At 30.3% G+C, this 24,962-nt stretch overlaps 1 long non-coding RNA gene across 1 annotated transcript; it reads left to right on the top strand.

The window, feature by feature from the left end:
- Positions 1–2,828: 2,828 nt before the first annotated feature.
- LOC136274279 (uncharacterized) lies at positions 2,829–10,365 on the top strand. Its single transcript, XR_010712553.1, has 4 exons — positions 2,829–2,903; positions 3,238–3,513; positions 4,032–4,223; positions 10,106–10,365. It is a non-coding gene; the product is annotated as an uncharacterized lncRNA (long non-coding RNA).
- Positions 10,366–24,962: the final 14,597 nt, after the last annotated feature.

Raw genomic sequence — 24,962 nt, 5'->3', positions numbered from 1 at the left:
ATTCCGTACTTCTAAAGTCAATCCGGTTGTCTTTTTTATTCTTACTTTCAGATTCAAAATTTCAATTTAATTTAACCCATGCTGAGAGGATTGATCTAACATCACTTCGAACTCTTGATTTGTTTAAGTCTTTAAATAATGTATTTTTTCATACTTTTATAACAACTGAGGACGATTTTTTGTTTTGAGGTAAAATGAAAGACAGTAAAGAATATCAAGCATTCAGACACTAAGCTTTGCCTTTCTTTTATATTCTTAGTGTACTGCGTTTTTTCAAATTAACCAGTGATTCGTTACATCTTAGTACTGGAAACATGTTCATTTTGTATCTTGTAATGTTTTTACAAATCCCTCTACATGTGTTCGATATTGATTCAATGAGTCCTGTTTAATAAGCTTTTGTTCCTGCCGAGTAGCCGTTTGGGAAATAGCCAAGTTGTCATTAGAAGATTTATCTAAACAGTTTGTATGCTTACTTTCCCTTTCATTTCAACACATTGTCAAATACCATTTCTGTTTGATGTATTTATAGCTTACAAAAACAAATGTAAAGGTAATCTGATTTTTTTGTCTTTGTCAACCGAAAATACAAGCGTCAATATGGATCCGTTTGATGCTATCGGTTTTCACGTTGATCAGCTTCAAGATTCTTAAGCCGTTATAATAAGTGTTTCAGTTTGGATATCTTGGTTCTTCTTACAGTTACATTATTAACAATTGACACTGAGTCAAATGTTTGTCACCTATGCATAATCTAACGATGAAAATCATGATGAACACGAAACAGAATATCCACCCAGTAAACCCTAAAAATCTTCAGATACTAAAAATAAAAGAAGAAATTTTGAACCATAGCATGAACCATAGCATGACAAATGCATATTTATATACTTGTTACTATCATTTCATTTAAAATGTTATTGTACTTCTTTTTTCTTTATAAATTTCAATAAAGATAATTTTATCTGTAAAATAAAAAATAAAATAAATGATGTACATAACTGACGAAACGTTGTGTCCTTCTGCTGTTCAAGATTCAAGATGTACAGCTCGTCAATCAGCGGTGCCCAGACACAATTTCAGCCTCTCCCTTGAAGTGATATGATTTCAACTATAAGGGACAATGTAGCAAATACCAGTACCAATACAAACATGGGTGTATTTTGTGTACACTAAACTACCACTTTGGTAGGCACAATACATCCTAATGATCTTTTTTGAATTCTAGGTCTAGTGGTGGGATGACAACATGGCGACCTTAACTCCCCAGGAAGCCCTCAGCCCCAAGTGCAGCCAGTCGTGTCCCCTATACTGTACCCCGTCATTTAGATCTCATCACAATTGCTGCTAGCTATTCCAGTCATAGTTTCAAAATTACGGGAATATTTTGCTAATTTCCCACCGTTTGGTGGCATTAGAATCATTACAGGATTTTTCGTTTGGCTTTATGCTTTGCTGTGAGGGTCCACGAGTAGCCCTCAAATCCACGTCATGGTTAAAATAGGAAGCCTTTCAACTAGTATAACGGTAAATTTCATCAGGCAGCGTGAAAGTCCTTAATTTTAACAACCCCCTATGAAAAACCTCAGGTGTCACCAGTCGGCATTGTATCAAACATGGGAGGCTCTTATAAATTGTTACACCATCTTTCTCACCCCATCCCTGGAGCCAGTGTCAATGATTTTATGGACAAAAACTATTGCTTAGTTAGGTGCATGTACATGTATTTTTCCTTTGATGGGGCATTTAGCATGATCTCAAATCTATTTTCGGGGTGGCCATGGACAATAATGTTATTTTTATGTAATAATTATGTAACTGTTCATGTTGGAAAAACTGTTAGAGGATTATGGAATGTTTCTTCTCGGGTACATGAAAATTGATTATGGATTACTTCTGCTCTAACAATAGACGTAATCGAAAAATCTCGGAACATTAATAATTTCCTTTATGCAGTGCTTTGTTCATATGGATTTTGAATAGAACGAAATAATAGAATGTATACAAACAGGTTTAATATGTTCTAGCAAGTGGATTTGTCTTTTTTGTCTTTATCAATACAAGGAATTTTGGGTTATTTGTATCCTATACTATATTAAAAAAGGCTTAACAGCAAACAGAGGGACATATTAATTAACGAATTAATAGATAGATAAATAATTTGATAGATAGATAGATAGATAGATAGATAGATAGATAAATAGATAGATAGACAAACTGACAGAAAGATATATCATAGATAGATAGATAGATAGCTAGTTAGCTAGCTAGCTAAATAGCTAGATAGATAGATAGATAGGTAGATAGATAGATAGATAGATAGATAGATAGATAGATAGATAAATAGATAGATAGATAGATAGATAGATAGATAGATAGATACACAGATAGATACACAGATAGATAGACGGACAGATGATTCATAGATGAATGGATTAATGAATGGAAGACTAGATAGATACATGTAGATAGATAGATAGATAGATAGATAGATAGATAGATAGATAGATAGAATTTATTTTACCAGTTTTTTTTTATTTGTAAAGTTTTTGAATAATCATACTCTTAATGCTGTTTGACCGTGAAATAGTTTCCGGGTTATCTGTCCATGGTGTATAGTTATCGAAACTATTTATCCGCAGCATTCGACTTCCCTCGTGTTTAATCTCAGAACACCTGTGGTGTCATCCAAGTCGCTAAGTCTAACTATAATTCGTTGACAATCAAAAACATCAGCATCGCTCATACATTAAGTTTTCTTCGGTAATACAATGCAAACTCATATTGATTTTTCACGTTTAAAGACGGGGTTAATACCAGTTTAAAATAACAGTAAGGCCGAGATAGTTGCATAGCGTTAAATACGTTTCGAGGGAGTAAGATGTATTTTTATCCAGTTTTTGGTGAGTGATTAGAATTTCACTCAAAGTATTTATTTGTTTAAAAACTCAATTATTTTTTTAATTGAATGTTCTTTACAAAAGTTTTAGAGGTTATTGTTTTCATTATCAAAGCAAATGCAAAATGATGCAAAGTTAATTTAGAAAACTTCTAAACATAAAAGAACAATGCAGCTGATCTTGTTTTTATCATTTGAAAGAAGTGATTCAATTTTTTTTTCTTAAAACCGCAAGAATAAGAATTAGACTTAAATATGAGCTTTAAAGTGTTAATCAAGGATAATTTGTGATGAGTTTCGTATTTATAAAGAAATGATGATTAAATATTTTCCTCTAGGTATTTTCAGCTATATGGCACTCACGTATGCCAATGCTAACAATACAGAATTCACACGAATTGAAAATGGAATATTGGACGACCTCAATGTTCATTTACAACAATCTGTTTTGTTAAACAGCTTGGCATCATGCTCAGCTTATTGTTCTCAAAGTGTCGGTTGTAAGTCATATACTTGGAAGAATGCCACATCCAGCTGCATTTTGCTATCAATGGACATCGCAAGAAACTTTGTTGACCCTTCTATTCCTCAGGATATTGCAGTATACACTAAATGTAAGTATTCATTAGAATTAATGTAAAAAAAATTTCCAATAAGGTTAATTAAATTCATTTCATCCATGTTATGATATTTTGGTAAACAGCTTTACTAATCACCGACAGGAAACTAGATTGTGTCAAAATACTGTATATAAAGTTATTTTTGCAATTACTTTAACATCGCAAAAAAGTTTACACAGGAATTACATTTGGTATTGTTTTTTAAGAGAAAAACATTTTATTCCCAAAAATGACTGACGCAAGGAAAAACGTTACACATTATTTAATTTTTGCAAATTTTGTGATCTGCGAAAACCCCTAGATATTCTGTATCCCCTTTTTTTATATCACTTATACACATATTTTTTTAATAGTGTGATTTATAAATAACAATTTAATTTAAAATTTAGTTGTTTTGATTTAAAAACATAACAGGTACCAATCCAACTATACTTCGAGATCTTGACCTTTAAGCATATCATGATATAAACAATGACATTTATTGTGTAAATCAATTAATATTTTGAATACAGATTATCGCAGCTGCTCTGAGTTTGAATACGACAAAATCAGTGGTATTAGTGGATATTGTTTCAAATATTACGCGGTACGAAACCTATACTCTGAAGCACAAAACACATGTCAGAACGATGGAGGACATCTTGTACGAATATCAACATCGACCAAACATGGATACATTAAAGCGTTCATGAATCTGAAATCAAGTAAGTATTAACATAGTTTTGTCATTGTTTTAAAGGGACTTGGACACGATTTGAGATCAACAATATTATTTGTATTTTCTATGTATAAAATAGTTTACTGGTGCATTTTAAATGATTGACCAACATATTGAATGTTAAAGTCAAGTTATAAGCGAGATACAAAGGTAAGAATCGGTTGTTATGTAAACAAAGCTCGAGTCTTGTAGTTGTTTACAAAATATGTAATGCAAAGATTTACCATTTCTAAGACAAAATGGCATGTAAAAAACAATTTAAAATAACTCAATATCTTTATAATTACTAGTATCAATAAAAGGAAGAAACATTTGATTAACACTTACACCAGTACAACACATATGTACAAAATTACAATATTCGAGCTTTGTTTAAAAAACAAAGAATTATGAACTCTGTATCTTGCTTAAAACTTGATTTTTGACTTTCAAATTTTGACATAGAATTAAAAACGTCTATATTAATCAGTATAAACGTTGAAAATGAAAAATAAAATTTGAAAATTTTAAGTCAAATCATGTCCAAGTCCTCTTAAGCATGAAACTGTTTTTCCACTCATCGTAAGGTATATGGATACATGTACCTATTTTTTTATCAATGAATAAAGTCCTCCATCTTTGTGACTGAATTTCACGATTTAGATCGTGCAATTTCTAGTTTAAGCAAATATGTAACGCAGTAACTAAGGCTTATATAGACTTATGATAATCAACTACGTATTTTTCAACTACAGCAACAAATCATAGGATTCTAGCAGCACTTTTCAAGTATTTTAGGTCATATGGTTTTGATATTTGCCAAAGTCATCTGCCATAATATTCGGAGTAGTGTTACACTTTTGCCTTTTTTTGTACACACTGACAGAGGAAAGGCCGGTCAAGTCTAAATGTCTATCTGATTACCTTATCACACTCGCTGGTAAAACAAAATATCCATGCCTGTATTATCCTGATTATATCGTAACTGAAAATCACCTAAATCTTTGATAATTGCAATAACAAGTCTTATTTCTGCATTGTTTACACTGCATTCCGATGTTTTGTCTACCGACATTGGTCTTCTGTATTGAACATGTTTGTGACGTCATCAATGTTTATTATACGTAATACAAAGAAATTAAAAATATATTCATTTGGGAGAGTTTCTAGTTACATTTTACGTCTGCAATGTTTATAATTTGGACTAGAGATAAAGTTAAAATTGACATATTTCAGAGTAAAATATGACATGCTGCATATTGTGACGTCATATCGATCAGAGGAGTTTTTTCTCAATCGATCGCGGAGAGTTGCCTGATCATACCTGCAAAAATATTCCATTTATTTGGCGGATGTAATTTTGGTGAATACAATTCTCTTCATTAAAATTTTACTTTCCTTTTTTATTGTTAATAGTTGAGATGTTAATGTAGTTTATAAAAATCCCTGTCATAATTGCATATACAAGGTAGTAAATAGTTGATGTCCGATTCCGGCTTAACACACTTCAATACAATCAACAATCAAAGTACTGAGAGTACTGAAAGACGGGGTCTTGAAAGTTTGAATTTGTGATTGTCCTGAATTTCCTCGAATACGCTTTCAAAATTTTTGAGGTTGAATTAGTTGTTACAATCTATGTTCATTCGGCTTTTTTGCTATTGTTTGACACTTTGTCTAAATTTCACTCAATCCAGGCCTTCATAATTACAACGGTATATTATGTAAAATAAGACCCCAAGGAAAAATTGAAAAAATTACTACTAACCGGGAAAATCAAACAACTATATCAAAGTATATGATTTTAATCATTAGATTTATTCAATTTTGTGATCCAAGGGAAAATCCACAAGTCGGACAGTATCCGTAATAAAAGTTTTATGAAAACCCCGTAAACTCTAATTAAACCTGCTGAATTAACAAACAAAGTGAACATTTGTATACCGATAACAAACACAGGCACCTGACATTAGAAATATTTTTTTTTACAATAAGATTCCAAGAACTTTGACAATAAAAAGATTTGTCACGGTCGCCATTTTGATTTTTAAGTCCGACTTATCTGACACGATTTTCTTCATTTACGATTCATGCAAAATTAATAGGTAAAAATAAATTCGTTCGCCACTTACTACTTTTTTGTGTAAACTCGTGCATCACCTACACGAATTACGATACAACCGTTCCTTTCATTAAAAATCATACTCCGAAAATCAGAGACATAAATAACAACGATTGTCAACACCGCTATTAGCGTGTAAATGTTACGGGACCAACCTTACTTTGAGAACTACAAGCAATCTTGTATTAGTCATTAAATTTGAACCTGATAATGAACATGATCCTGTAAATATTTTAAGCATGTTTTATTTATGAAATATTTACAAAAACTCTTTATTTAGTTTTAAAATTACTTTTTTTTAAACTTATTGACTTTTCACAAAGTAATGGTAATGCATTACTTTACTCATGTAATGGTAATGTGATGCATAATTTCAAGAAAATTAAGTAATGGTAATGGTCATTGAATGCCCTTAGTCAGGAAGTAATGGTAATGTAATGCATTATTTTACAATGTAATTCACCCCAAGCCTGATTCCAACTAGGCCGAAAAACATGAACATGAACATTTAACTAGGTTCTTGAATCGATAAGATCGTATATATTATATGATGTATAAGTCTTCCAAAATGTATAATCTATTATAGATTTTGCTTACAATGCATTGTTTCAAATTTAAATTCAGTTTAATCAACTAAAGAGCCAACGAACGAGAAGGCAAATTCAGACTTGTTTTTATTTTCTTTGTACAAAATTCCTTTAGAGACGAACAGCAGTAATACCGCAAGTAGACTGGAAGCCAATGAAACACCCATTTAATTTGTAAAACATCTGTGTATAACCCGTCCCGATTTTAACTTCGGCTTGCGCATGAAGTTTGGTAGTATTATGGTGAAAGATTGTCAAAATAAAATCACAACTTTTCAAAAATGGCCCATTGCGTTTGGGAACTTTAATTTCGATTCCACCATCAACCTCTTCTATTGATTAATGAGCTCGTAACCAACCGAATCGTTAACGGCGCCGTGCATTCAGTTACGTAACTCATTCCACATTTGCATCCGAGCAAGCATATTTTGATCAATAAAACTATTTGTTTATTTTCTAAATAGAATTTTGTTATACACAGATGACTTAAAACGATTTAATGCGTCTTTTCATAATACATATTTACTGAAATGCATGAAAACTTTCTGCACTATTTTCCTACGCGTAGACTCAATTTATGTGTTCTACGCGTGCCTTCCGGTTTGAAACTTCGGCAGACAGTAAACCAATAGACGGGGTCACGTGACCCCGTCAAAAAATCACTAAATAGTGCTAGATAAAAGAATTAAAAAAATGTATTCCTTAATTATTTACAATTAATTTTAATTTCATTTCCCATAGTGAAGAGACCATTAACCAGAAATTTATCTGCACCCGAATCTCCTAAAACAACACAAGCTAACACCCATGTCACTAGAGTTAATTGTACAATTGAACTAGATAATGTGATATGGTGATTATTGAACAATTAACTTCTCATTTATAGCAACGTTTTCATTTATTTTCATGAATTTAGGTTTATATTGATCATGAGTAAATTTACATCTGTATCAGTAAAACTGTGTGCATGGAACAATTGTCCTTATTCATCAAGCTCACCGAAGTAAAGATTTAAAAAAATAAAAATCAACAAAATATACAAAAAGTGCTTAGATTCGGTGATTTTAGATTTGGTAAATTTTTAAGAAATCGCCGAAAGAGGCCAAAATTATATTCTGTACAAAATGACCAGCTATAAGGTATTTCAATAGGTAAGACTATGAGTATGCTTGACATATTTTCGTATTTAGAAAAAAAAGAAATAATAAACTAAAACCCTTAAGGTTTCAAACGGAAATTGGCTTATACACATTTTTTAAATTAGAAAACAAAAGTTTTTGCCAAGATGAACAAGCATATACAATAAAAGTAGAATAATTTTTAGTACATATTTCATTAAAATGTTCTCGTTTTGAAACACCTCTGCCTGTACAACTTTATAATTTAGTTATGGTAAATGAGAAATCACATATACTTAAATATATATTTACAGTAAATTGAGCAAACAATTAAAGCAGTGTATATAGTAGTGCTATAATTATTTTATTTTTGTGCACGTGTTTCTATCATGATACGAAAACAGCGATAAAACCTGTTTTGTTCTCTTAACAACGTTTAGCATAAACTAGTTTTCTAGATATCAATACATGTATATAGTTTAATAGTTGTTAAATCTGTTCACTGTGAAAAGATGAAAAAATCAATTACATCAAAGAGGTAAAAACAATCGACAACTAAATCAGAGAAGTAATTTTCTCTACTTCAGTTTTATCAAATGAATATCCGTTGAAAACCAATTTTCCTGGATTTCGTAGTTAAGTTGATCTACAAAATTTAATGTTCATTGAAGTACAATCTCTATTAACATTTTATTGATATGATTATTGACAACGAATTTATGCATCCTCGAAACTGTGATTTTCACTTTATCCACGAAAATTGATACCTTTGAATAATGATGAAACCACAGTATCCAATAGATATCGTTTTGTTAACAATTACAATCCTGTGTATATTTTGTAAGAATTTAAACGAATGACTCGACTCATTTATATAAACAACGTTTAGGCTAAGCCTGAAATAAAGTTTTAGCTATTTTTTAAATCAATAATGTACAGCCATCGACACTACTCAGCATTATAAATCGATACCCTTTAAGTTTTTTAATCTTTCTACTTTTCTGGTATTATCGGAGTTCCCACATTAAGTTAAAAGGACATGATCATAAATAAATTAGGTCTCAAATATTCAATATTATTTTTTCATCTTTGATGATAGTATTCGAATAAAATGCCATTGTGTAGTTTTAAAAATTAATCAAAATATAAGTTTCAGACGTCGAGTTAAAATCGGGATAAAGAGCTGCCAACAAAAGTTCAAACCATTTTATTGTTGACATGAAAATATCTGGATTTTTAAAGACATCATAATGGTATTTTGAGCTGTTTAAGGTTTCTTTTGACATGTGTTAAATACAAAAATAAATTTCAAAACATTACTGATCGTTTAATGCATAAAATATTCTCTGTTAAAGTACATGAAAAAAGAGAAAATTTTGAATAAGAGAAATACATACAATCCGCCCCTACATTGGAAAGGGAACTGTAATAGACGAAACTCAATGGATTTAAAAGTATTTTCTTTAATTCGGCTTTCCTTCGCCATCTATAAAATTAATCAACCCGATATATTTCTGTAGTCAGTCAGAAACAAGACTGATACATATTGTAGTGTCTTAATGTGTACTATGTATTTTCATATTGTAAAAAAAAAATGAAAATTAACAATTTCAAATAAAACATGATGAAAAAGGACAAGACAATTTGACAAAATTGACTAAAATAACAATTGCAAAAATCGAATATATATTCTTTAACCATACACCTATTAGCATCAATTAGCCATAATTGAAAACATCTAAGCACTTTATGGCTAGAGGAAATTTCCGTGCTTTTGAAAGGCGTCATTACACTAAAACACAAATGCAGTTTTCAAGAAAAAAATATTTACACGTAATTATTTTCATTGAAATCAAATTTGCGAAAATATGCAGTGCCTTAAATGAATATATGCTCGATACCATTGAAACACCATAATCTGGACAAACCCACTGAACAAGCATAATTATTCGAACACTTATGATATTCAACATTAAGCAATTGAAAAAAAAAATGACTTGATTTGCTTTTATTTATGTATCAGAGCTTTTCATAAAACTAAATGATGTATCTGTTTAAACAGTATCGGGGATGTACGTTGACGGTACTGATATTCCTGATGGAACATGGCGTCTTTCTGATGGGAGATCAATGTTTCTGAATTGGCGGCCGGATGAGCCATCCGGAAACGAACACTGTGTCATGATGTATGATGACGGGACAAACAACGATATACCGTGTACTTCGACGATGTACTTTATTTGTGAAAGACAACTCAATATATAGTTTGTAATTCAACAAACGTAAACGGCGTAAAACTATTTGTTTATTAATATACTTGTTTCTTATAGTAGTAATATTTTTCTAGAGAGATACAACAAATTATTATATAATTTGTTCCCACATATGATTAAATTAGTCTGTTCAAAAGGATGCAGTTAAACAGCGACAGTTCAGTGTTTCTAAACACTTTACAAGAAGTATACATCTTGTAGTGTTATTTGAAGAAGTAACCTCATTTTTTTTACTGATGCTAGGGGAATTGTTGTAACACTGTTTTGCAGAACAGCACAATTTTTATGCAAAGTTTAGCATGCGTACATACTTACGTGTACACGTGGCGATTTCTATCAGTTTTATGTAACTTTAAATTATGAAATATTTTAGAAATGTTCATTAATCAAGGTAAATTTATATTGTTATAGGTCCGACATGTAGTACATGTATTTACATTTATTTGTAAAAGATAAATTCATTTAATTGTTTAATGTGTTCATAACTTTTATTAAATAATGACTTTTAGAAAATATTCTGTAAACACAGCAATAATTCAGTGTGTAAAGACAACGCACAAGTATTCGTTTTGGTGCACGTATTTATCAGCATCGTTATTTGAATGTTGTTTAGCTGTGTGTGATTTCAAGTGATTACCTAATTTGTACTTAAGAGTGAGTGTTGTTACAATTTTTTATTCAACACAGCATGTTACACTTATCTGATGTTCGGTTTTTTTTATAGCATTGTTTCATTTTCACACGAGCCGAATCAGGTCGATTTTAAATAACTGTAAATTATGTATGCCTTTAACAACTATTTTTAGATTAAAATTTTTTGAAGATATCTTTTTGTTTAATGCTGCATTGATTCATTACTTTCCAATTAGTTCATTTCTTTATAGGAACAGAAATACATGAATAGGTTTATGAGAGAAAGATGATATTCCATTAACCTAAAATAGTCTGTTCAATCGGCTGAAAGTAGTCGTAATACACTTTCATTTCAAGTTTAGGCTTTATTGAATAAACTGTAAATTATGATTGCACATTTTGATATTTTGTAATTGCCTATTGAAACTAAGAAAACCTGTTTGATTTTAATTATGTACACTGTATGGGCCATAGCTAAAGAGTTTTTTTTCCGTTTTAGAGGGTAAATTAGGTAGTAAAATTTATATGTTTTAACACTGTTTGCAATTGAGCGTTTGAAACACCTAATATATTTTAAAATGAAATATAAACAGTTACCTTAAAAAAGAATTTTAAGATTTCTTGAAATAATTTATGCATTTTGAAATGTTTTCTTTTAGGTTCGCGATAGTTATCTTTCCTGCGGTATTGTCAAAGCAACACATCATCTTCGTATATGGACACAAAATTATCGTCGCAGGATGTAACCTATTTAACTGTTTCGTGGTAAAAAAATGGGAGCGTCATTTCAAGAGCTTAAGATCTGACTTTCTTTCGAATACTATGTAATTTATACTTAAAAGCCATATCTAATTCAACATAAGTATTGTCCTGCTTATTGTAAAACTCTTGCAGATATGCATGCAGACAGCAGCACGTCCATGGACGCACAAAAAAACCCTAAAAGGCACTATGACGAGGGAGCTACCTCTAACCCCTTTAAAAATCGCAGGTGGTCACCAGTAGACACGGTACCAAAAATGGGAGCCAGTGTCAATGATTTTATGGACAAAAAAAATTGCTTGGTTCGGTATTCTTCTTTTGATGAGGCATTAAGAATGATATCTGATCTATTTTCTGGATGGCCATGGACAACACATTTTTTTTATGTACGATTATATAATTGTTCGTCTTGGGAAAAAATGTTAAAAGATTATGAAATGTTTCCTCTCGTGGACATGGTAAATGATTATGGATTATTTCTGTTCTAAGCGTTACACAATAAACGTTATCAAAATATCTCGGAGCATTAATAATTTTCTTTATGAAGTGCTTTGTTTAACGAGACCGAGTCTAATTTGTTCTGCCCTAGATTTTTAATGATATTTTTTACATGAATTTTTAATAAAATAATTATTATCTTCAGATGAAAAACTCAGACATTTACCTCATCGTTTGTTAAGGGGGTCATCTCAAAGTTGATTAATTTTTTACATAGGAAACTAAGATATTTTGCTTGAAATGTATCAATTTTGCCCAATTTTCACTTTTTTAAAACTTCTGCCCTAAGGATTTCTTTTTTTCTATCTTACATATGACAGTAATTGCTTAAAGGGATCATATGGTCAAAAAAAAATCTATTACCTCCTGGTTTGTGTCTTGGGTCTTAACAAACTTGTTTGCCAAATTTTCCAGATTTGTCACATAATGGCTATATTATTTTATTTGACAAAAGCAGAAATGGTGAACTTTATAGTATTATTAAAACATTAAGACATATTCAAGCAATAAACAAAAATAAAACATCACATATAAAGGGTCATTAATATAAAATACATGTCTCGAATTACATGTATTAATCTATATTTAGGCGGGGTAAGAAAACGTGACAGAGAGCTAGACTTGCTGAACACTTTTCACGATAGTTATCGAAACTATTCACTCGCAACTTCGATTTTTCTTGTTTTTAATCTCAGAACACATTTCTTGTCATCCAAGTCATTAAGTCTTACTATAATTGGTTTACAATTAAAAAAATCTCCATCTCCGTGTTTTCTTCGGTAATATAAATTAAGTATCATATTGACTTGTAATGTTTAAAGACGGATTTTTAACAGTTAAAAATAACATTAAGGCCGATATAGTTGCAGAAGCTTCCATTGCGTTTCTAGGAACAACTATGTATTTCTATCATGTTTTCGGTGAGTGATTTTTCACTCAAAATATTTTTTTGTTTAAAAGCGCAATTAATCTAATGTTCTCAATAGAACATTTTAGCGGCTATGTTTTATTATTCAGAGTTTTCACTTTATCAAAGCAAATGCATAAAATGCAAAGACAATTTAGAAAACTTCTAAACATAAAAGGACAATGCAGGTTTATGTTGTGTGAAACGTGATTGATAAAACAGATTCTTTTTCTTGTCAACGTAAAAATTAAAATTTTTTATCTGAAAAATTCAAGATTAAATTAGACTTATTCATTAGCTTTAAGGATATAATCAATTATTAATTTATTAATAGAAATGGTGTGTTAAGTATTTTTATTGAAATGATGATACCATATTATCCTTCTAGGAGTTTTCAGCTATATGGCACTCACACATGCCCATGCTACCAATACAGAATTCACACGGATTGAAAATGGAATATTGGACGACCTCTATGTTCATTCACAGCAAACCGTTTTGCTGAACAGCTTGGCATTATGCTCAGCTCATTGTTTTCAAAGCGTCGGTTGTAAGTCATATACGTGGAAGAATGCCACATCCAGCTGCGTGGTTACAATAACTTTTAGATCGCAAAAATGCTTTACACAGGAATTATATTCGGTATTGTTTTCTTCGAGAAAAAAATTTTAATCACAAAAAGTACTGACGCAAGTAAAAACGTTACTCATTACTTAATTTTTGCAAATTTTGTGATCTGCGAAAACCCCGAGATATACGATACCCCATTAATTATATAACTTGCAACACGTATTGATCTGCGAAAACCCCTAGATATACAATACCCAACTGTGTATATAACTTATAACACGCATTTTATAATCATGCAATCTATAAATAATGGTTTAATTAATACTTTAGTTGTTTTGATTAAAAAAAAACTTAACAGGTACCAATCTAACTATATATCGAGATCTAGACCTTTAAACAGATCATGATGTGAACAATTACTTTTACTGGGTAAATCTACTATTTTTTTAAATACAGATTATCGCCGCTGCTCTGAGTTTGAATACGAGCAAATCAATGGTATTAGTGGATATTGTTTCAAATATTATGCGGTAGGAAAAACATACTCTGAAGCACAAAACACATGTCAAAACGATGGAGGATATCTTGTAAGAATATCAACATCGACCAAACATGGATACATTAAAGCGTTCATGAATCAGAAATCAAGTATGTACTAACATAGTTTTGTCATTGTTTTAAGCATGAAACAGTTTGTCTACTCATTGGTAGATCTCTGGATACCTTTTTAATCAGTGGATAACGTCCTCAATCTTTGTTACTGAATTTCACGATTTATATTGTGCAATTTCTTGTTTACACAAATATGTAACGCAGTAGCTAAGGTTTATTAACTTCTGATAATCACTTTTTGATTGTATGCTTCTTATCAATTTTTTATTAAAGAGTTTTTGATCTTTACTCACATAAATGTATACCGTATGGTCGATGTTTTTTGCGGGACACAAATGTGGCGGATTTTGGCCTACAAAGCATGCAATTAATTTTACAGATTTAATTTGATGAATTTAATTCCCTTCATAAAGATTTTACTACCATTTTTTAATAGTTGAGAAGTTAATGTAGTTGATAAAATCCGAAATCCACCATTACATGCACAATGTAGTAAAAGTTGTCCGATCCTGCCTTCACACACTTCTCGTTTTTTTACAAAAATTAAAATTACTAAATAAAAAGTATTAAAAAAAAGGAATACCTTATTTACAATCATTATAAATTTCATTTCTCGTTAGTGAAGAAACCATAAATCCAAGAATTATCTGCACCAAAGTCGTTAATAGATTTCGTGTCTTGTAAAAACGACACATGCTCACATCCCTGTCACAAGGGTTAATATATTTTAATTGCACAATTGAACAAGAGAAAGTGATATTAAACAATTAACTGATAATTCATAAAAATGTTTAGATCTTATTTATTTTTATAAAGTTAGGTTTGTATTGATTATGAGTAAATTTACATCTGTAACACTGTTTGCATGTCACAGTGCACCGAATTTAAAAAAAAAATAAGAAATAACGAAATATACAAAAAGTACTTCAATTTGGTGATTTTGATTTTGGTAAATTTTAAAAATCGCCGAAATAGGTCAAATTATATCCCCCCCAAAAATGATTAACTATATGGTATTTCAACTGGTAAGAATATGTGTATGATTGACAAGTTTTCGTATTTAGAAAAAAAGAAAGCAAAAAATAAAAACAAACTCTCAATTTTCAAAATGCAAATTGGCTCATTTTTTTCTTAATTGGAAAACAAAATATTTTTCCAAGAGGAACAATAATATAGAATTATAAAAGTTTTTTGTAAGAAAAAATTTAATTACATATTTCATTGAACTGATTTTGTTCTGAAACACCTCTCCCTATACAACCATTCCACTTAATTTTGATAAATGAATGAGAAATCGTACTTTCTAAAAAAGATATCGACAGTAAATGAAGCAAACAATTAAAGCAGTGTATATAGTAGAGCTAATATTGTTTGTGCATGGTTTTCTTTAATGATACGAATACAGCGAATAAATCTGTTTTGTTTTCTTAACAACGTTTAGCGTAAAATAGATTTGTAGATATTATTATATGGTCAATAGTTAATAAATCTATTCATTATGAAAAAAAGATAACTAATCGATATAAGATATAATTATATTATAAGATAATTATTACTGATTATTAATCAGTAAAATCAAAGAGGTAAAAGCAATCCTCAACTAAATTAAAATAAAAATAAAATAATTTTCTCTATTTAATAGATATGGTTTTTTTAACGATTATTCTCCTGTGTATTTTTTTATACTGATGTAAAAATATAAACAAATTATTTACTTCCTTCATATAAACAATGTTTAGGCTAAGCGAAATGAAGTTTTAGCTACTTATTTATCTATATTAAACAGCCACCAAAACTACTCAGCAGTATCAATCGATAGCCTTTCAGTTTAATCTTTTTACTGTTCCGGTATTATTGGAGTTCCCACATAAGGTTAAAAGGACATAACCACAAGTTAAGCCCCAAAAATTCAATTTGATTTTTTTAACTTTGATGATAGTATCATAATAATATACCAATGGGTGTTTCTAAAAATTAACCAAAACTTCAATTCCAGACGTCGATTTAAAATCGGAATGCAGAGATCAGAACAAAAGTTAAGACCATTTCATTTTTGACAATAAAATAGCCTTACTGATATGATGATGGTATTTTGAGCTGTTTAAGGTTTTTTTGGGCATGTGGTAATTATATAACCAATTTTCAAAGCTATACTAACCGTTGAATGCATGGAATTTTCTCCGTTCAAATATATAAAAAAGAGAAAATCATGGATAAGATAAATACACGCAATGTGCTTGTACACTGGAAATGGAACTTTAATTTGTTAAAAGACAAAACTCAATGGATTTAAAGTTATTTTCTTAATTTCTTTAATTAAGAAACACAATTGCATATGTCTGTACAATGAACACATAAATATAAGTTAACGAACTGATTTTGAAGTTTAAATGTATAAATGTTTTGCAATTATTTTTGCTTATTTTGATACTCAATTGAATTGTTTAAAATACTTTTTGTTTTCTCTCGGACTGAAATGTCACACTTTCACTGGATTAAACATAGCACGTGACAGCCAGATATATCTCTATGTCTGTTTGTTAAGAATTAATATCCGGCAATAAGGCCGTTTTTGGTTGTCGCTTATAGCAGAAACAAATGGCAGCGTTTAGATTTGCTCAAATCTCTTTGGAGAAAAAGAAGAACACGTTTGAAATTGAATATCAATAAAATATAAGAAAACATGGGTGAAGCGAATATTTTGAAAAGGGTATTTGAACAGTGAGAATGATAATTTTGAACAGTTTTTTTTTTATTAAAATTGGACGAAATGTTAAATAACTTGCACAGTGGTTTACGTAGATTATCGCTTTTTGTAAATAAATGAATCACTTGATAGTTTTTTTTTGAAAGCAGAAAATTGATAAAGTTTGTTATTGACTAACCACAAAAATATATCGGGTTAACTTTATTTTTCTCGCCATCTCTAAAATTGATCAACCCGATATATTTATGTAGTCAGTCAGAAACAAGCCGAATAAGTATTTGTAGTGTCCTAATGTGTACAATGTATTTTCATTGTAAAAAAAAAAAGTAATAAAAATTAACATTGTCAAATAAAACATATATTTTAAAACTAATTTCCCATACACTCCTACAGTGAATTTTTAAACACCCCCAGAGACCCTAGTTTTTTTTTTTTAGTTTTGTTTGATTTGCTTGTTTGTTTTTGTGGGGTTTTATTATTTTTGTGTGTGTCTGGGGGGGGGGTATGCTTTGGACATCCTTGAATCCAAATTTGATATAACAAAGTGCATGCACTGTTTTATCACACCACGTATTATTGCCATTCTCGAGAATATGTTCCATATATATTATTTTATATACTATTAGCTTTGAATCCAATTTGAGGTCTCAAAATTATCCAGAGCTATTAGTTGGAAAATTACGAGGGTCAATCAAAGAAGACAATGTGGCTGTCTATCATACAGTTATCTTTAAAGCCATAACTAACATGTTAATTTATGCAACAATACGTATTTTATTGATAAACGAAGTTTCATTCCATTTAATGGAATGGTAGTTTTGTCACCAAGGCGCACGGTAACGTTGAAACATAACGTCAAGATGACGCACGCACACTTAATTGAAATATCCAATCAGTATACATTGTACACATGCATGTAACATCACGAGTCTTTTGTGCTTTTTACCTCATGTCTCTTCGGTTACAGATAGACAATCCCTGAATGTCAAGTGACGTTGTTTGTTTTTAATCAAATATTTACAGAGATTGTACTATCTATTGTATTGTTTGATGTTCAAAATTCATTTACCACAACCCCAAAAATGTGATAAAGTTAAACACAAATGTGGAAATAATTTGTGACATATTTTCTCCACCACTGAGCATTTTCACAGTTTTTATCGGCGTTAAAAAATCCCCGAGTTAGATCCATTCTGTTTATACTTTTGGTTGCACAAGACGTACGGCGACGTCGATGTTTTAAGTATTTTTAAAGAGGACTATGTGTCTTTAGTTATTGATATCTATTCAACAAATCTATATATCCCGTCGTTGTTTTTATGTTTAAATATTAGTTGGTTTTTGATTACTTTTTCAAATGAAATATTTTAAGATTGTTAAATGAGTTTTCCCAAACAAATCATATGTAAAAGTTTTACACACACGGGATCCAGGGATCATGACTTGGTTAAAAATAGATCTAGTACTTAGTTAATCGGTGGGAGATTCCACATAATTTTCAATTTTCCTCAATTAGAGGGTTTTAAAAGATTGTTCATCTATATCATTCAATCAACTATTGTTAATTTAGCAGACGAAACCCTATTTTGTTGAATGTAATTTCAACAGAAATCATATCTACACTTACTGAGGATATTCTATTTAAAACATATTTAGGAAGATATTAAAATATTGTTTTTCTATAAAGTCCCATGTATTAATTACATAATTAGAAAATCAACTCACTATCGGAAGATGCAGTCACAAATAACAAAATTTTTCCAACCTAATGGTTTTGAAAAAGATGATTTTGAAGACCTTTTTTGAAATTTTATAATTCCTTCCTCCATCTTTAGTGACCCTACTCTTCGCACGGCAAACATGATTTAAACAATTTGAATATACATTTAGTTACCTTAATGCCTTCACGCAAGATTCAATATTAATTGCTTGATGTGTTATGGGAAAACCATTTTATTTTAAATGCAAACATTTTTTTAATAGATGTTCAATCTTTTCCCTTTTGAAGGGAAAAGGTTTTATCCGAAATTATTGGAGGGTTCATTTCAAATCATACAGTGTGTGACGTAATTGAATCATGTCCTTATATCTATTATCCAGCTTTTTATCAGTCATTCAGAGGAAAAAATACTTTATGTTCCTTTGTAATTAAGAGACAAGACGACTGCACAAGATTTTTTGATGAAAATAGAAACACATAACATAGTTGAAGATGAAAATAAGCCATTTATTCAAAAAAATGACAAAGATCTAAAAAACAGTAAATATTGAGGGGGTCAGACGGGACTAGAAAAACACCGCTGATGCATTTTCAAAATATTTGGCAACATATAATATAGCATCTGACCCCCTACATAAAAAACATAGAAAAGTATGGCCCTGATACGCCAATCATCAAAAAAGGGTAATATTTAGACAGGTCAATTTTATTTTACATAATAAAAATATTAGATGTTTACTTTAATGACTAATATTTGTGAAGATGAATTTCATTCAGGTTTCAGTTACACATCACTGCGATAACAATAACGCGACGATGTATCACGCAAATGATTAAAAAAAAAACCATCATGGGATCGCGGAAAAATACCGGATCTGCGTTGGCCATAGTGTATATTAAAAATACTAAATGTTTATTCTTATATTTTTGAGATTTTTAAATGAGTCATCACACTAAAAACACACAAATACAGTTTTAAAAACAACATGTAATGTATTTTCATCGAAATCGAATATACAAACATAAGCAATACCTTTAATGCAGCGACGTTTGATGCCATTGAAACAACATAATCTGGACAAACCCACTCAACAAGCATAATTATTCTAACACTAATCATATGACTTGATTTGTTTATATTTATGTATTTATGCATTTCAAAAAATAAAATGATGTATTTGTTGAAACAGAATTGGGGATCGTAGTTGACGGTACTGTTCTTATTAATGGAACTTGGTGTCTCTCTGATGGGGGATCAATGTTTCTAAATTGGCGGCAGGATGAGCCATCCGGTAACGAACACTGTGTCATGATGTATGTTGACGGGACAAACAACGATATACCGTGTACTTCTCCAATGAATTTTATTTGTGAAAGACACCTCAACATATAAAATGTTATTCAACAAACGAAAAAGGTGAACATTTCTTTGTTTATTATAAAGGCTCTTACAATTGCATATGCATTTAACAAAAAAAAAAAAAAAAGAGATGAGAACATTTGATTATCCATTTGTTTCCCTTATATGATTAATTTTGTCTGTATGAAAAGATAAAGTAGAACAGAGACAATTAAGTGTGTATAAAAAAAAATAGTAGAAGTTTACATCTTGTTACATGTATTTTGCTATAACGTAATTTTATTCAATTAAGTATAATTTGAAGTGGTAACCTTAGTTTTTTACTAATGTTTAAGGGATTGTTGTAACATTGTTTCTTTTTTAACATAGCATGATATTTTTATTTGAATTTAAGCAAGTGCTTATACTTGCATAACAATTTGTGTCAATTTTAAATTACTGTAAATTATTAAATATTGTAGAAATGTTCATTTATTTAGGTATATATAATATAAGAGTACAGATATTTAGATTTATTTTAGAGATACATTCATTTAATCATTCTATATGTTAACAACTTTTATAAAAAAATGTCTGTTGAAAAGTATATAGTAAAAGCAGCAATAATTTAGTGTAAAGACAACGCAGAAGTATTCGTTTTGGTGCACGTATTTTTCTACATCGTAATTTGAATATTATTTAGCTGAGTGTACTTTTAGGTGATTAACTCGTTTGTACTTAGGAGTTAGTGTTGTTACATTCTTCTTTATCACAGCATGATACATTTATCTTATGTTACTCAATCATTGATTTTAGCATTGTCTTCACATTGACACAAGGCGAATCGGATTGATTTTAAATTACTGTAAATCATGTATGCCTATGTCAACAAATTTTAGAATAAAATGCTTTGAAAATATCTTTTTGTCGAAAGCTGCTTTAATTTAAATTAGATTCATCACCTTCAAAGTAGTTTATTACCCTATAAGAATAGACAGAAAAAATAGGTTTATGGCAAAAACATGATTTTCCATTAACCTTAAATAGTTTTTTCAATCGTCTGAAAGTAGTCGTAAAACACGTAGATGTCACGTTGAGGAAGTATTGATTGACTACCCTCCGAAATGTTTCATACAAGGGTGTACAGACTTGAAGCAAACATTACCTTTAAGAATACATTTTCGAATTTGCTGCTGTGCATAAATTCATTAGAGAGACGCACAGATTCAAGTGGTAATATATGTCGTTTAATATGGGATTTATAAAGTCCTTTTATATTGTTTTCATTAACATTATTTCATTATTTCATGCTTGTGAATGAAATGAACACAGTTTCGCATGTTATATGACATTAAGATAAAAATATTCAAAGCCTTTCCGTCATTTTCAAGCAATTATAAAAAAAAGACTCCAAAAAATTAGAAAAATAGACGCAAAGCAAACTATATACACCGCATATGCCCTAGTGTTTTCATATTCTATGGTAGTCTCTCAAAAGTTCCTATTTTGGACTCGTCCACTAAAACTGCGTAACAATCATTGAATGAGACATTCTGGCGCGAAGTCTTGTATTACGTACCTTTCGTATTAATGAGATTTCCATTGGTTAAAATGGATTCTTTCATGGGGGTCAGGATAAGTATAAAAACCAATTAAATCGTTCAAAGTTTTGAATTGTTAACAACGTTATATCAGATCGAATGTTTTTGAACGATTTATAATTCCAAAATACAGTCTTTTTAATCCGTTGACGTGTGAGCATGGGTATTTAGTTGGCGGCATTCTTACACCACTTTATTAATTAAAAACGAATGAAATCGTCTAAAAGATAGAGAAAACCAAACTCCCTGGCATTTTAGTTCTTCCTGTTAACTTTCTAGACTGCATATTAAACTAAACTTATGATTTTGTTTATTTATAATAATTCAACATCAATTATTAATTTAAAATATACACTCTACCACGCTAATACACAATCTTGTTGCGATGACACTCCCCCCCCCCCCCCCAAGCTGGAACTTAACTGTTAACCATCAGTTACCAATATCATTTCCATAGAGGAATGCATAATCTGCGCATAATAACTGCTTGATACAATATTTCTTTTTTCCAACATGCTTTTTGTCTATGATAATAAGAAAATAGCTTGACTTCATATAGGAAATTACTAATTTTTTATTCCCCAATTCAATAAAGAAAACAAACCAACCAACATAATTGATCCAGATAAATATAATTATCAAAAATAAACCCCTAAAGCAAACTACACAGCCATTCATCCTTCACTCAAAATATTGCCTTTTCAATAATTGTCTTCGTTGTAAATTCAGTTGATTCATTATTTTACTTTTATCATGAGTAGAAAATAATAACGGTATATTTTGTATAATTTCTCAATTAATGCTGAAACTTCAATACACACATTTATACGCAAGGCTTATGCACATTTAGTCTCTCCTGACAACTTGTCGGCTGTCTTGTTTGAACATTTTGAATTCATCACGAGAGAGAGAAAGAAAGAGAGTTAGAGAGATCGTCCTTTTTACATTGATATCATAGTATCGATAACTCTGTGTACAAAATCGTATACATTATTGGTAGAGAATACTAAAAAGAAAAAAAAAATACCCCCAAAAGAAAGAAGTAATCTCTAAAGACCCCTGTAACAATCTATTAAGTAGGTGCTTGAATGATATAGCACCCCATTCTGATCAGCGTTTTCATTAAAGCATTTAGAAAAAAACATATTTTGATTGTTTCTTGAATTTCTTTTGATCTTAAAAAGTTATTCCCATGTCTCTCTTTATTCTTGTTTGTTAGCAGTTAAATAAATCTTAGTTTATTGTGCATATCTTTTTGTAATTAAAAAAAGAGAGAGGTAAATCTTTGTTCCATGCAACGTTTCGGATAAAGCAATGAAAAGTAGTATCTTGAACAAATGATTAGACCCTGAAATTGTAAAATGCTAACACTGAAAATTGTAACCGATTTCTTGCTTTTTTAAGGGAAAATCTCATTGAGGTAAAACAATGAATCTTTGAGACAAAAAAAACCCTGACATAATCATTAAGAGTTTGACAATCTCTAGCTGCCGATCTGTAGCTCCTAGTCTGAATAAAATCGGATGGACGACCTAGGACCCAGATCGTCCATCCTAATTTCTTGAGTATTGCCATTTCTGTCATATGCGGACGCTTGTTAACCGACTACTCACTGAGACTAAATAGTTCATATTCTAAGTTTTAAATGCGTTAAAAGTTAATATTATATTGGCATTCCGATAACTTTGAAAATGATTAATTAAATAAATATGATTAAAATTACCGTAAACTTACCGGTATCGTTTTTCCCCTCTAGAAGGGAAGGGGGGAGGGCTCCCCACCACCCTCCGTAAAATTCAAATTTATTTAAATTACATGCACATTATAAAACTACGAAAATATGTCTAATTTATCCCATGACAAGCTCAAATTACCGTCATATCCTCAACCCACCTCCCCCCGGGGAAAATTTTCTGATCTGCGCATGCTACCCCTCCTCGGAAAGCAAAATTTATCCTCATATACTCTTTATACTCCCTGTAAAATTTCTAGGACTCTGCATATAACGCTTTCTTTTAAAGCATAACAAAATGAAAATTTACAATAAAGATAACATCATCATGGAGGTGATTTTAAAAAGTTTTTCTAATATTCGTGTACGGTAATATTGAATCCAAAGCCGCTTATTTTAAGTTATGGTTATTAGGGATATTAATTATGATTTGCCCTGCATTTCGCATTTTTTATTTGCAAAACATCTACAAACGAAAATACCGAACAACCTACATTAGCAATTTAATTTTTTTTAGCACATACACAATTTTAAAGAGGTAATTTAATAAATTGTGAGTTATCGATGTACTCGCTAATTTCAGTGGAAAAAAATGCATTTAAAAAATGTTGTTCAATGTTCAGCAAATGCATTGTAGCCTGAGCAATCGAAATTAAATAACAAACTGTTTATTGATATATTTACACATTAACAAACGTTCAGACTTGCAATGTGTTTTATAAAAATTCCTTAAAATGTAGACTCGATGACTGAATTCTTTACCATCTTTAATTCGTTTTGGGTATTTTGAATCACGCGCGTGCACTATCCACAGTGTACATATAAATAGCCATATAAATGATCACTTTAAATGTTGAATTCTTAAAAGATTTTGTTTACGTGCAAAGCAATGCAATGCTAGGGCTATTAAATTCGAGCAATGTAGACGGTGAGGGTTCTGCTTGTTCTACACATAGCGAATGTAAGACGAAATATATTATATTATTTTGTCTGAACTGAATTCATTGACAGCTTTAATTGTGCTGCGTTACATTGTTCTTGTTTAATATAGCATGATGTTTTTTATTTAAATTTAAGCATGCTCTTATACTTACATGGCAATTTGTATCAATTTTAAATTACTGTAAATTATAAAATATTGTAGAAACGTTCATTAATTTAGGAATATATGTTATGATACTACACATATTTACATTAATTTAGAGATAAATTTATTTAATTGTTCTTTATGTTCACAACTTTTATTAAATAATGTGTGTTGGAAAGTATATAGTAAAAGCAGCAATAATTTAGTGTGAAAAGACAGTATTCGTCTTTGTGCAGGTATTTTTCTACATCGTAATTTGAATATTATTTAGGTGAGTGTGATTTTAAGTGATTACCTCGTTTGTACTTAAGAGTGAGTGTTGTTACAATTTTTCTTCATAACAGCATGTTACATTTATCTTATGATACTTAATCATTGTTTTTAGCATTATTTTCACATTCACACGAGGTGAATCGGATCGATTTTAAATTACTGTAAATTATGTATGTCTATGTTACGAAAGCCGAGAAGGATCATT

This window comes from Magallana gigas, chromosome 4, assembly GCF_963853765.1.
Source record: "Magallana gigas chromosome 4, xbMagGiga1.1, whole genome shotgun sequence".
Classification (NCBI taxonomy): Eukaryota; Metazoa; Mollusca; class Bivalvia; order Ostreida; family Ostreidae; genus Magallana; species Magallana gigas.
Note: the sequence above shows the minus strand (reverse complement) of the source record. Positions and strands in the feature narration are given on the sequence as shown.